The following is a 15,297-nucleotide window of genomic DNA, read 5'->3' as shown; positions in this document are numbered from 1 at the left end:
ATATCAGAACCAAAATGATAAAAGAGTCAAAGGAAGAAACTTACAGCTTGGTTGATGAGGCCATGAAATATCCGGTTGAATGTCTATCTTTCCAAAGCCTATTTAAACCATGGAAATGGTACAGAATGATAAGAGAGTAAGCTATAAATGTAACCTGAGGGCATTTAATGGACTTGAACATCATTACCTATGTGGTATAGGACTCATGAGAAGTTCTAGCGAGCAGGTGACCTGACTTCATAAACACCAGGAGGATAAATTAATAAAACAGCCTGTCAAGCATACTACAACATGTTGCAAAGAAATAAAGGAATGAAAATACATGTCCCTGGCTTTAAGTTTCTTCAATAACAGTGAAAAGAAAAAGTGCGACCATAGTGAAAATTAAAAATGAATGTTTTCTTTTTTTTTTAATGTTTTATTTATTTCTAGGAGAGAGAGAGAGAGAGACAGCGTGAGCAGGGGAGGGTCAGAGAGAGAGGGAGTCACAGACTGAAACAGGCTCCAGGCTCTGAGCTGGCAGTCAGCACAGAGCCCGATGCGGGGCTCGAACCCACGAACCGCGAGATCATGACCTAAGCGAAAGTCGGACGCTTAACCGACTAAGCCACCCAGGCGCCCCTTAAAAATGAATATGTTTTCTTTTTAATATTATAAATCATAGAGAGGAGAGATCAGTAGGAATTGGAATGAACAAACTTTTAAAAACCACCCAGAACACATGGAATTCAAACTAGGCCTTAAAAAGTGAATGGAATTGAGATAAACTGTGGAGAGGAATTAGCAGAGGTCAAGGGATTAGGGGGTCAAGTGCCTATCCCAAACCACAACACATTTGGATATATACATGCATGAAGTCAATTTCCTACCTCCATCCTTATCCCAATTAAAACAAGAAGGTCACCAGAGTAATATTAGTAAAACACCATTACCGTGACTTTGGTATTAGTTATTTGTTGGCTCCATTATAATGTTCATTTACCTGATTAGGAATCATAAGCAGCTCCTTAAAGACAGCCATCTTTTCAATATCCAATTTTCATCTTTTAACTCCCCTTAACAGACCTTGCTCCCAGCCCATACCCTGGCCAACTGTCTTTCCAGGAACACTCAAATAAATACTCATCCAATACTCAGAATTTTTACCTCTTCTCCCTTAGTAATATAAATAGCATGTTGGAAGATGATGATAATATAATTTGTTGCCTCAATTGCCTTCAGGTCCTTACTAAAAGATGCACTTTAAAACTGCAATTCTAATCTACAGCCTCAACACTCTATATTCAAACTTCCTATTTGCTTTTCTCCACAACACTTGACTTCTAACATACTATATATTTGATCTGTTTATGGTTCATTATCTGTCTTACCCATGAGAAAGTAATTTCATTTGGCAATTATACCTCAATAAAGCAGAGAGAGAGAGAAATGAAGAGAGGAAGGAAGGAAGGAAGGAAGGAAGGAAGGAAGGAAGGAAGGAAGGAAGGAAGGAAGGAATAAGGAAAGAAAGAAAGAAAGAAAGAAAGAAAGAAAGAAAGAAAGAAAGAAAGAAAGAAAGAAAGAAAGAAAGAAGAAAGGAAGAAAGGGAGGGAGGGAGGGATGGGAAGGGATGTGTTCTCATAATTCATGGTACACACTTTCACTTAATTAATTCAGCCTTGAGTTAGCCACTTTCCCCATATCCACCTTTGTGCCTGACAACTTCAAGTGTAGAGTCCTTATGGTTAAATTTCTTCTGAAACCAAAGTTTTCATTTCTTCTGGAGGTAGCAGCAGGGTGGGCATATGCTGCATCGGGTAGGGGTGAGTACCTAGATGACTGTCTAATCCTAATTCATATTTTTGCCCAATCTATTCGTTTTTCTTATTTTTTTTTTACATTTATTTATTTTTGAGAGACAGAGTGTGAGCGGGTGATGGGCAGAGAGAGAATGAGACACAGAATCCGAAGCAGACTCCAGGCTCTGAGCAAGTGTTCAGCACAGAGCCCGACGCAGGGCTCAAACCCACGAACTGTGAGATCATGATCTAAGCCGAAGTGGGATGCTTAACCAACTAAGCCACCCAGGCGCCATTTCACCCCTCATCACTCAGGCTGTGTAACAAAATACCATAGACTAGGTGGCTTACTAACAGCAGAAATGTGTTGCTCACAGTTCTGGAGGCTGGGTACCAGCATGGTTGGATTCTGCTAACAGCCTTCTTCCACGTTGCAGGTTGCAGACTTCTCACTGTAATCTCACATGGTGGAAGAGACGAAGGAGCTGTCTAGGGTCTTTTTCATAAGAGCACTAATCCCATTATGTTTTCACCCTCATGGTCTGATCACCTCCCAAAGGGCCTGACTCCTAAAACCATGACCTTGGAGGTGAGGATTTCAACAGATGAATTTGGGGAGTAGGGACATAGACATTCAGACCATAATACCCCTCCTTCTAATTAACTGTTACCTCTAATGCCTGGCCCTTTCCACAGCTTAACAAGTAAATAGGTTTGCACTTTGTTACCTCCCTTTGCTTGCTTTTAAGATTCCTCCTCCCCTACACTATTAAATGTTTCTTCCATGTACTTGCTATATTTCCCCAATTTTCATCTTTCTAGTCCACTGCTGTCTTCTCTCCCATTCTCATTATCTTGTATTGTATAAATCAGTACCTTTTTTATTCCTTCCTGTAATTTTGCTGGAAATTTGGGAGAGAGCAGAGAGATGAACACATTTGTTCAATCAGCCATGTTTACCTGACAGGTTTCAGTGAATTTTAAAGTGCATACACAATGCTAGTCATAGGGGAGTATATCAAGCAGTAAAAGATTTGGTTTCTGCCCTAAAAATTGTAAGAATTCAATTGCATTTTGAGGGAATAGTTCAGCAATAGCCATAAGGCAGTAAAAGTAATGGTATAGACAAGAAGCAATATGGTCATTTAGATGAAGGATTCAGTGATATGTGACCTTGATCTTGATCAACTGAATACACTTCTCCTGGGTATTTAAGAACCGATATTGTGTCCTAGGTTAAGGGAACTTAAGAATCACATGTCTTAAAGATTGGACCAAGTTGTGAGAGAATAAGAACTCCAAACTCTACTACATGTTTTACACTGGTGGTTAAAGTCCATTTGCCCTATTGATCTATTTCTAAAGTTCCTTCTCCTACTCATCAGCATACATAACTCCTGAAATGCTATAATGGATTTGCTGCAATATTCTGGTTTGCATTTTTCATGCAGACAGCATCTGAAATTACAATAATTTTAGCTAGTCCCTGCCTCATATTCATATCTGAAATGTTCTGTTAACACTTGCTCATTCAGCCCTAGAGTCTTACTTTTTCTTTAATCTTCTAAATACAAAATAATGTAATAGGTGTATTTCTGATGGCTTTCTTCCCATTGCCCCAAAGTCCCAATAAAAATCACATAAACCCACTGAATTGGTACATATGGATACATATGTTTCCCTAAACCAGAAAAGGGAAGCTTATAGCTATATTTGAGGAGATTAAAAAAAAAAAAAAAAAGCCAAGAGTTGCTATGGTTTGATTTTGCAAAATAAAAGCATGAACAATCTTTGTCATAGTTTCAATTTTTAAGTTTTAGGACTTTACAAAAACTTCCAGAATTTCAGTCACGGCTTTCTAATATTTTATAGTCCTGCCAAGTTACACAGCAACAGTTGTGAGATTTATCTGCAGAGCATGTGACTAGTGACCTTTAAGGCAACTCGCCTCATATGTCAAATAGAAAAAAAAAAACCCCACAAGCTATAACTATTGAGATTAGTTGCTTTTCTTATTTTGCCCACTTATGTAACTCAATATCTGGTATAATAGATGTAACATGCGTGCATGGAGGTGTTTTTGAAGACAGTTTTTCTCCAAACTAATTATTAAGAAATTTCAAGTTTTTGGCATTTTCTTCTAAAATATGTCAGTGTTTCTCAAAGTAATTGGGTTGAATTTTTCTACAAATGTGTATATTGGCTTATGTTAATCTTGGCTGAACAAACTGTTACCATGAGATTGCGCTTAAAACAACTGGTGAGATTTGTGAAAAATACATTTCAACCACTAATAATTTGCCTTAATATTACACATTTCTTCAGGCAGCTCAAAGGAGTTTATAAGACATTTGTTTTTATTATAAATGTCTTATAATGTCTTACAAATGCCAGACATTCCTTTTATTACGACAATTTTTACTCTTCCCATAAGGAATGATCATCACTAAAACGTTACAGAGAAGAAAACTGAAATATATCTGGAGATTTTATTCGCCAGGAAGAAGGCTTTGTTCCAAAACAGCTAGCAACAATACTTCCATTAAGTTCTGTGTTTATGATCCATGGTTATCGCCAAAAGTGGGCTAGCGTGGAGGTTAACCACAGTCTATAGCATGAAAACAGAAAGAGTTCTGGTATCCAGGATGTTTACTTCCAGGCTTTAGTCACTGGGGCCTGAGGTTAAATACTGGCCTACTACCTCTAAGCCGTTCTGCCTGAGGCAAATTCCTTCACTTCTTCATTTGTTGATAGAAGGAAAGGCACCAGATCATAGCAAATAACAAATGGAGACTATTACTAACTTATACAATAGAAGTAGCAGTCAGTGGGTCAGGACTTGCTAGTCCCTGGTCAAAAAGTCAGGAACCTGCCCGTCTTGCAGGAGGTGCATTTAGGGGAAGAGAAATTTTGACCGACTTTTTCAGGAGAAATCTAGACAGTATTTTGGAGTTGTGCCTGAAACGTTATCTTGTTTTCTTTTATTCTGTGTATTTAAAAATGGCTGCTTNTGACAATAACTATTTGTAAAAAAATAAAAATAAAAATAAAAATGGCTGCTTTCGCCCTCCCCTCATGGTGCCGCCCGGGCTCCTTCATTCCGCGCCAGGCCTGCCAGGCACCTGCCCTCCGCTTCAGCTGTTCGCGGATGGGGCCAGCACGTGGGGCCCTGCAGCGGGGACCCTGTCCTCCCTCCGGATCTGCCGGATCATGCGGCCAGCTGATGCCAGTTGGGCTGGCGGTGTCCGCGGTGGAACCATCCTGAAGATGGAGGAGGCAGGGGGCCATCGTCAGCACCCGGCACTGTAACAGCCAGATCGGGCGGGCGCTGCGTTGCCGCCCTGGTCCGGGCGGAGCGTTCCGACTTCCTGTCGCCCATGCGCATCAGCGCGCATGCGACGCACGTCAGCGCCGAGGTCACCTCCACCTCCAAGCGTCCTGTGGAAGTCCGGGTCAACGTGATGTCTGAAAGCATACTCACAGATACTAAAAAGCCGCCCAACGAGGCCACCGTGTGGTACGTGGCCCTGTCGCTGAAGAAGGGGGACAAGGTCCCGGGGGTGCCTCCAGGCCTGTATCCCCGACAGGAGCGGGAGGCGGAGGGCTGGAAGCGGTCCGAGGCGCAGAAGCTGGGGTGCAGGGAGACCACGCAGAGGAACGGAGACGCCGCCCGGCCCCGCCGGAACCCGGAGCCGGACACGGCCAGCTACAGCCAGTCCGGCGTGCTGCACCTGGCGGGGCCTTCCGACTGCACCCTGCACGGCCTTGTGCACGCAGGGGTCAGCACCAAGCTCGTGGACGGGGTACCCGGGATTGTGGCCGCGCGTCACTGCGAGACCAACATAGTCACTGCTTCTGTGGACGCCATGAACTTTTACAAGGTCACAGAAGGGTGCGATATTACCGTCTCTGGGCGCATGACGTTCACGAGCAACCAGTCCGTGGAAATCGAGGTGCCGGGGGACGCCGAGCCCGTGCAGGACAACTTGCAAACGCGCTAGCAGGCTGCCAGTGATTTCTTCACCTGCGTGCCCCTGAGCCAGGAGGGCAGGTCGCTGCCGGTACCCCAGCTCGTGCCCAACACAGAGGACGCAAAGAAGCGCTTTGAGGAAGGCAGGGGGCAGTACTTGCAGATGAAGGCAAAACCACAGGGCCAGGCCGAGCCCCAGCCCTAGGCACCCCCTCCCTCGCCAGGTCTGCAGTGGCCCTAGTGTCTAGTCACTTAGAATGCACCCCCTTGGCAAAAAGCCCAATCCACATTGAGAGTTGATGTTGTGTGAAGTGTTCGTCTTGCAGTGTTAACCTGTGCTCTCTCTCCCGAAGACCTACACACCAAAGCGTTATTTATATCCCTTCGGTGTCGTCCGTGCAGCTGGAGGCACTCCCGAGGGAATGCTTGCGTGCACACAGCGCGCCGTGTACAGAATCCAGCGTCACTAATAAAGCTGCTGTTTGGCTGTGGCGGGGAACGGCTGCTTTCATTGTTATTAAAAATACAGGACTAATAATAAATTATAACAAATCTTCATCACTTGTTTTACTTACAATAACAACAAGTATTCTGCCTTACTGAGGATATGGATCATGTTTAAAAAATGCTAAGCATTTTGGACATGATATACCCCTGTGATAGCACTTTTAAGCCATATTATGTACTTTCATGCCTTCTTAAGTAAAGCATATGAAATATAATTTAAAATCTTTTTGGAGGTTGCATCTGGCTCCAGCTTTCACAGCCATCGCTGTACGTTGAGCTCCATAGAAACAGCACTGGGGCAAGCGAGAGCCAGACTGGCACTGGGTGACTCCGTGCCTCACCAGGAAAATAACTAAACCTGGGCAAAGAAGATCCTAAGAAGCCGAGAGGGAAAATGTCATCGTATGGCATTCTTTGTGCAAATTTGAGGAGAGGAGCACAAGAAGAAGCACCCAGATGCTTCAGTCGGCCTCTCAGAGTTTTCTAAGAAGTGCTCAGGGAGGTGGAAGACCATGTCTGCTAGAGAGAAAGGAAAGTTTGAAGATCTGGCAAAGGCGGACAAGGCCCATTATGAAAGAGAAATGAAAACTTCTATCCCCGCTAAAGGGGAAACAAAAAAGAAGTTCAAGGATCCTAAGGCACCCAAGAGGCCTCCTTCAGCCTTTTTCTTGCTTTGTTCTTAGTATGGCCCAAAAGTCAAAGGAGAATATTGCAGCCTATCCATTGGTGTTGTTGCAAAGAAGCTGGGAGAGCTGTGGAATAACACTGCCACAGATGACAAGCAGGCTTATAAAAAGAAGGCAGCTAAGCTGAAGGAAAAATATGAAAAGGATATTGCTGCATACCAAGCTAAAGGAAAGCCTGATGCAGCTAAAAAGGGAGTCATCAAGGCTGAAAAAAGCAAAAAAAAAAAAAAAAAAAAAAAAAAAAAAAAAGAGGAGGAGGACCAGGAAGATAAAGATGAAGAAGATGATGATGATGAATAAGTTTGTTCTAGTGCATTATTTTCTCATGTATAAAGGATTTAATCCCCCTGTACACAACTCACTCCTTTTAAATAAAAAAGGTTGAAATCCAGGCTGTGTAAGATTTGTTTTTAAATTGTACTNTGTTTTTTTTTTTTTTTTTTTTTTTTTTTTTTGTATAGCTAACATACTGCTGAGGGTGTCTTTAGATAGCCCTGTCCTGGTAGTATTGTCAGTACTAACCTTGCCTAGTACAGTATGGGGGTTGGAAATTGGCATGGAAACTTAAAGCAGGTTCTTGTTAGTGCATAGCACATATTAGTTATATATGGGGATGGGAGGCTTTTCATCTTCAACTGTCTCTGATGCAGCTTATATGAAATAATTATTGTTCTGTTAACTGAATACCACTCTGTAATTGCAAAAAAAAAAGTTGCAGCTGTTTTTTGACATTCTGAATGTTTCTAAGTTAATGCAATTTTTTAATTATAAAATAAAATATTTTTAATGATCTGTGGTCGTCTCTGTGAGTAGCTAATGGATCATGCTCTATTCATTCTTTCAATAAGCATATATTGAGTACCTCTATGAAAGAAAAACCCCTTTTTTTGATGAACTTATGCTATGGTATGACAGACGAGAGAATTAAAAATTATAAAGCAACTTTACAATAATTATGCTATAGATAGCCACAGGTATTGTAGGAGCTCATAAATGGAGCACCTAATTCAAAGCCAGGACGTGTACTTTGGGAGAAGGGGTAGGAGAAGTTTTCCCAAAACAGTGATTCCTAAAGATAAAGAGAAGTTAGCCAGTTAGAGAAAAGAGAAGACTATAGAGAATTTTAGGAACTCAAAGAAGTTGTTTTGGCACTACACTGGGTGCAGGTGGCAGAATTGCAAGATATTTAATGATGGACAGGTAATAAGACCTGATAATAAGAATTTTGAATGCCAAGATTAAGAGTTTGACGTTTATTATGAAGGTTGTTTGGAGCCTTTGGAGATCTTAAGTTTAAGTGGCTACGTAATTAGCAGACAAAATAGACATTAGGACAAGAAATATTACCATAGATATAGATGGACATTTCCTAGTTTAAAAACGAATCAACTTACTAAAAAGACATAACAGTCATTAATGTGTATGCACCTATTAACAGAGGTTCACAATACACAAAACAAAAAACGAAAGAATGAAATAGAAATAGACAAAGTAGAGGGTGAGGTTCTTAAAATTTCTCTTTAAGTCTTTGATAGAACAAATAGATGGAAAGAAAATAAATATATGGAAGATTTAAATAGTAGTTACCAACTTAATTGATTTTGTAAAACACTGCATCCAACATTTTGTACATTCTTTACGAAGCCACATGGGGATTTCCCCAAGATAGAATATGCTAGACCTATGGCCTGCCAGTTTTCAAGTATGCTGGCAAAAGACATAGCACTCCAGGATCAGAGATAGAGGACCTTATTACTCATGGCAACAGCTATCGCCAGATAATCAGCATTAGTGCCAGTTCACTGAGCACCAGTTCCCACAGAACAACACAAAAAGCATCAGATGATAACTGAACACACAGTAGAGTCCAGAACAGGAGAAGAATCCTTGTTTAGAGAACCCAAATATTTTGATATTAGACATTCAGCCTACCTGACCTTTGCCTAGGAGGGAAACATGATCTGTATGATATTTGATATGATATTTGATATCTGTATGATATATGATAAGTAAGCTTTCCTTTTATTCTGGAGGGAGACATTATTTCTGTTTTCTTTAAGACTATTTTCTACACAAATATCTTTGAAAAAAAATCCAAAACAATCAGTACCTCTGCTCACAAGACATACATATTTGCAAGAGATCTACAGAGATGTGTTTTATAACTGTAGTATTGGCATAAAGAAAGGCAAATAAATTAATGTAATAGAATACAGCATCCATAAAGAGATACACACATTTAAGCAGTTGCTTTCCATAAAGGTACCAAACAATTTAGTGGAGGCAGAAAAGTCTTTCAACAGATCTGAGTAACTATAGAGAAAAAAATAAGTGGACTTTTCACCTATGTCACACAGTACACAATGATTAACTGGAGTTAAATTTCTGAGGTAAATATAAAAGCTAGACTTCCAATGAAAAATATATGAGAAATTCTTCATGACTATGGAGTAAGCAAAGATTTCTCAGGACATAGAAAGCACCAGCCATACAAGAAATTTTGGTACTTAGACTTCATAATTAAAAACCTCTCTTCATCCAAAGACACTATTTAAGAAAATGATTAAGCAGAACATAGATTGAGAGAAAATATTTTCAACAAATATGTCTGATAAAGAACTTGTATGAACAGAAAAGCTAGATTGCCCATAGATAAGGAACTTTTAGAGGGGTACTTTGGAAGTACGAGGGGCAAGACAGAAGGGAATACTGTATGAATGCTTGAAGTTTGAGTCACAAGGTGTAGACTGGATAGGAGAAAAAAGTAAGAAGGTGGACTTTATATAATAGAAGGCAGTTAAGCAGTTATTGGGTTAGAGTTATTGGACTATATTTGTAAAAGCAAATATAGATGACAGAAGAAAACGAGTAGAGGAAAAGAAGACCATAACAAAAAGAGCACACCTTAGAATTTAAGATCTCAGATGTATAGCAGATCTGGGAACTAGTGAGATGAAATAGATCCACTACTGAGGCACTAACAAGAGGCTGCTGAAAAGCAGCGAAGTAATAATGAGGTAGGAATATCGAATGGATAATGTCAAGCACTGACAAAGAAAAGAAGCCAATGAACCAGGTGCCCAAGCTTTCCATGATTACGGAATCATCAGAAATTCAGCAGTTGAGGATTACCAGAGAAGAGTGAGGGTACCTAGTTGGTACTTATTATATACTATGCATAGTTAGGCATTTTCATATTCCGTTTTCACAATACCCCTATGATAGTATTCCCTCATCCTCATTCACAGAAGATTAAAATCGTTCACAGATGATTAAACTAAAATCATAGAGCCTAAGTAATTCGTCCCAGGTTACAGAATTTGTGAATGGCAGGGCTGGATTCAAAACTGTGTCTGTTTGACTCCAGGGTTAGTGTCCTTTATACCATATCATACTAACAGCTAGATAGCCTAGGCTCTAAGTGAGAACGGATGTGAACGAGTGGTAGTGGTGCTTACAAGGAGGTAAGAGGGTCAAAAATGTGGACAGTCTGCTTCTAACCCACAGGAGACCAGAGTAGGACCATAGTACCTACCACTGAAAGAGCTCTGAAGAGATCTTCTACCCTCAAAGATGAGCAAAGTATTAGTTAATTAGGTTGATGAAATGTTCTTGAAAGACGTTGGATGTGTCAGGGAGATTTTTATGATTCATAAGGCATACAATAGACCTCGTAAGGAGCTGTTACTCCAAACCTAAACTGAAATTTGTGAATAATTAGATCTGTTATAGATTTTTAAAAATTCTTTTCCCTTTGTCTTTAAGCTCAGAGTTCTTACTTCTCACAGTTGCTAATGTCTTTGAGTGGAGAAGCAGCTCGTACCTCTCCTAATGTGATTCTTCTAACCTTGAAGATAGTCATAAACCAGATAGCCAAGCTTATTACAATCATAGGCTATATAAAACTTAATAAAGTTATGTGCTACATAAGAGCAAATTTGTTTTGAAGGAAGACCTGGGAGACATTCTACACATGAGGAATGAGAGCTATTGTTTTTGTGATCTATTTTGGTTTTATTCTTGGTTTCAAGTTATGTTCTGAGGGGTTGAGGTTGCTGGTTAATTAAATGCCAGATAGGTAAGGTGTTAGTGAATATAAACAGTATAATAAAACTACCAAATCAATTTATTTAAACATTATTTAACTAACCTTAGTAAATTGTAAACAAATGATATTTAGCCAAACTTTTTCAGTTCTGAGTTCCTCTTTTCGGTCTCTATATTTGTTCATCATTTGGATGATTTGGAAGGCAACCTAAAATATCTTTAATGACCCAAAATCTAAATCTAAATTCAAAGAAAATTAATTCCTTTGGGGGAACTACTGACAGTGTGAATTAGATCTTTGAGCTGAGCTTAGAGCTATTTTTTATGCTGGATTGAAAATGGTGGTATCGTAATTTATAAGGAGAGAATAGACTCAGAATGACGCCCCAAAAAGGATCAGAAAAGAGTTATTAAACTTTAGGTCCACATATCTTGTGGTAATTTCTGAGAAATATAACTACATTCTAATTTTCTAAAGTATTCTTTTTCTCCATAACACAGACTATCATTAGACTATGTTAAGCTACATAATGAAAAGTCTATTGGTCTAAACTAATGTCTTTGGGAAAGCTTATAAGAACATATTTCTGTGATATTTGGATTTTCTATAATGAACATATATAACTCGTGCTCAGAAAAACTAACAAAAACAGAAAGAATGATAAAAATGCAAAAAAAAAGACCTAAGGAAAACTGTAAACAGAATTTGCTAGATGCTCAAAATATACTGGAATAAAACTGAAGTTCTACTAATTCAGAAAGTGTGTAACAAACTAATCCTTGAAGCAAATGGTCTTTGTCATGGGCTAGCTCTAAATTACTATATGGGCCCCCAGCAAATTGATCCAAGTGCCTGTGACATTCTTCTACAAGTTAATACCTTAAAAAGAAGATCCAGGACTATCTTACATAGAAAAAAACCAAAATGACATTAAAAAGACTGTCCTTGCCCTCAGGAGCACATGAAAAAGACAATATATAATCCCTCCCACTTTTGTCTTGCAAAAGCTTATATCTGAAGAGAGGCAGACATAGACAAGAATGCCGTGGGCTTTTCTTTTCTTTTTTTGTTCTTTTTTTTTTTTAATCCTTCTGACTGTTCCCTGGAATATTGACACATCATCAGATTCCTACATTAAAGCTCGAACGTAAGTAGCAATTGCCTTTATTTTTAGAACCGTCATCACTTACAAACAAAAGAAATGTTATAACTTGCTAATGTTATCTTTTTTCCATCTCCTCCAGAATATGAAGAAAACTGAGATGAGATTAAGACATGTTTTTTCTTCTTTTCATATTACAGGTATATGTTATAGTTTCTAAACAAACCAAATTGTCGAATGATTTTAACTCATTATTTAGGTAGAAAACAGTTGTTGTTTTTAGGTATTTGTTGCTTTTTTAAGAAAAATTAAATCTTACACATTCGAGGTAATCTTGAATTCCAAGTTTGATTCAGTCCTCAACATATTATCACTTGAAATTTTGAGGAACAGTATGAGTAAATGTTACTTTTTTGTCTGTTCTGAATATGTGTTGTATTTAAATTTGAAGTTGAGGTCTTGAGCAATTCACATATGAAGTGGTGGAAATTCTATTGTAATCAACATATTTGAGTCTGGGTTTCCTAATTGTGCAATTATGTTCACATGCAAAATATAGAGGGACTTCCAAGAAGCAAATTTGACCTTGGAAAATGAATTGTATCTTCAAACTATTCTATAGCCTCTTGTGAATGTTTACAGAATTCATAGAAGAATTGCTAGAGAATGTGCTGGAGAATCTAGGGAAATAGTGTTTTTAAAAAATAACCTTAACATTTAACATCATCGATGTTATATTGATTTTCCTAGCAGAAGTTTCATAAAGCCAAATTGCCTGTACATGTTTTCCAGGGTGTAATAGTTGAAAAAAATTATTCCACTGGAAACAATGGTAAATGAATTTTCCTATAATCCACCCTGGCTAGAGCCACTTAGTCTGGCTGCGCTAGCATAAATAGTGGTGCAGGATCAACAGGTGGATCCAAAATCAAACCACAACAGCCACAGCAATGAGCAGGAGCAGGCACAGGATTCCCAATCTTAGATTCTTCCCCTCATGCGGGCAGAGCAAATAACCACGCACAAGGTTTGATTTAGGATTCTAGAATGTCACAGTCTTTGGTGGCAATAAGGACCAAGGAGATGAGCACAGCAGAATGATTACTTGATTGTCCCTACCTTGCACCTCCTAGTCACCTGCCACCACTTGGGCCACTCTTTGAAAGGCTCTCACTGCTCTGTGGTTGCCAACAGTGGAAGCAGGGAAAGTCTCAAACACTCATTCTTCTAAAAGCAAAGGTGTAAGGCGGGAAAGATTGAAAAGGTAGACCGTCAAGTACATGCTTTCTCAGCCCTTCTACAACCCATGTCAAAGTCCTGTTTTGACTTCATTGTTATCGTTATCTCAAGGCACATGTCTTCCTATTCTTCCAATGGTGGGTTTATGCTTTGACGTGAGGACTGAGGGGCCCTGGAGGCATACTGGCTTTTCTCGGTGTTCCTGTTCCACCCTCAGTTTTCATCAGTTTCTGGGTGCCTGTGCCTCCGAGGGCATTTCTCTCCAAGATCTTTCTGGCCTCCCTGTCAGCAGTAGACTATTGCTGTTTATTATTTGATGCTAGGCTCCCACTGGGGACTGAAGATGGTTCTTGATTCTCCTAGTTCAGCCCCAGTGTTAGGCAGAGTCTGTGCACCAGGGCCTTGGGGGCGGGTCCTTTCCCTATTCCTGCCTCTATCTCCATGGCAACCAGACCTCTCCTTAGTTCTGAGGCTCCAAGGGCAGCTCTCTCTGGTCTTCTGCCCTGACCGGTCTCTCTTATGAGCATCCAGGATAAGGTCATGGAAGAAAGTGTGCAAACCACCATGATCTTCCCTTGTGAATGGGGCTCTCAGTTCTTCTAAACCACCATCCTAGCCCACACTTGGCCCATAGGAATTTGTTGACATTTTAACTGATTTCTTCTCACCTACTTACATGAAGTCCACATCTGCATCCCGGGCTCTGCTAAAGGTGGAGGAGTTTGTGTGTCCAGTCCCTCCTTGGAGGGGTTTCTCACTCTTTGAGTTTCAGCAGTTCGGGGCAGCCAGCTGCCTTGCAACTTCAGTTCTCTGCAGTTTAAATTTAAGAAAAGATATGTTTTTTAAGACTGTCGGGGTTATTCCTGTTGTTAATATGTGGGGAAGAGTGTGACATTCTTTATGGTTTTCTATGTTCTAAACAAAAGTAAAAACTCCAGTTTCTCATTATTGCCTAAACCAAAAAATTATTAAAACTTCCTTAAATTAAAAAAAAAATAGTAATAGTCTCAGTGAGTGGAAAGCAAATGAGGACCAACAGTGCCTTTCCCTACAGCAGTTCTTCTGGCTTTCTCCTCCAAGGGCTGGGGGCTCAGCGGCGGAGACTATTATCTTGGGCCAGATATCTGGCTGGTGAACTAGGAGAGAAGAGTATAGAAAATGTTCCCCGACACTTCTCATACTCAGGGCTGCAGAACTCAGGGTCCTGATCTCTCAGTGTTATGGACTGAGTGTTTATATCCCCTGAAATTCATGTGCTGAAGCTCTAACCTCAATGTGATAGTATTTAACAATGGGCCCTTTGAGAGGTAATTGGGGTGTGATGGGGTCTTACGGGTAGGGCTCTGATGATGGGATTAGCGCCCTTAGAAGAAATGCTGGAGGGCTTGCTCCCTCCACTTCAAGCCCACAAAGAAGAGGTCCTGTGAGCGCACAGCTAGGTGATAACCACCTGCAACCCAAGAGAAAAGGATTTACAATGAAACCTACCTTGCCAGCACCTTGATCTTAGATTTCCCAGACCAGAACTGTGAGAAATAAATGCCTGTTGTTTAAACTACAGAGCCTATCATCTTTTGTTATAATATTCTGAGCTGACTCACCCAGTACTGAGCTTTCAAGAATCATCTGAGAGAAATTCCACTGAAAACTGTTATGGTTTGGCACTAGAGTGTGGGAATCTCTAATCTACAGAGGTTTTAGTGATGGAGCGGCTTTTGGCATAGCAGCCACATAGGCTTACGTGGGTGAAGCAGACCATCTGAAAGGGCTGCAGAGGATGGACCTATGTGGCTTGAAGATCCAAAGTCACTCCCGTGGGATGGTCAACAAAAGAGCAGCAATATCTTCAAAAGGCCCTGATTAAAATTTTACTTCTATTTTCCCAGATAGAGTACCCTAGTAGGGACTTATCTTTCCTGTGTCTCTCCTTTGCATATCTGAAGGCCTTTTTTGTAAAACTGATTTAT

At 40.1% G+C, this 15,297-nt stretch overlaps 2 pseudogenes; both read left to right on the top strand.

Moving 5' to 3' along the window:
• The first annotated feature begins 4,853 nt into the window (after positions 1-4,853).
• On the top strand, positions 4,854-5,953 carry LOC144238156 (cytosolic acyl coenzyme A thioester hydrolase pseudogene; annotated as a pseudogene).
• Positions 5,954-6,607: 654 nt separating this feature from the next.
• Positions 6,608-7,241, top strand: LOC144238115 (high mobility group protein B1 pseudogene; annotated as a pseudogene).
• The last annotated feature ends 8,056 nt before the right edge of the window (positions 7,242-15,297 follow it).

Source organism: Crocuta crocuta, unplaced genomic scaffold (genome assembly GCF_008692635.1).
Source record: "Crocuta crocuta isolate KB4526 unplaced genomic scaffold, BGI_CrCroc_1.0 scaffold56, whole genome shotgun sequence".
Taxonomy (NCBI): Eukaryota; Metazoa; Chordata; class Mammalia; order Carnivora; family Hyaenidae; genus Crocuta; species Crocuta crocuta.
Note: the sequence above shows the minus strand (reverse complement) of the source record. Positions and strands in the feature narration are given on the sequence as shown.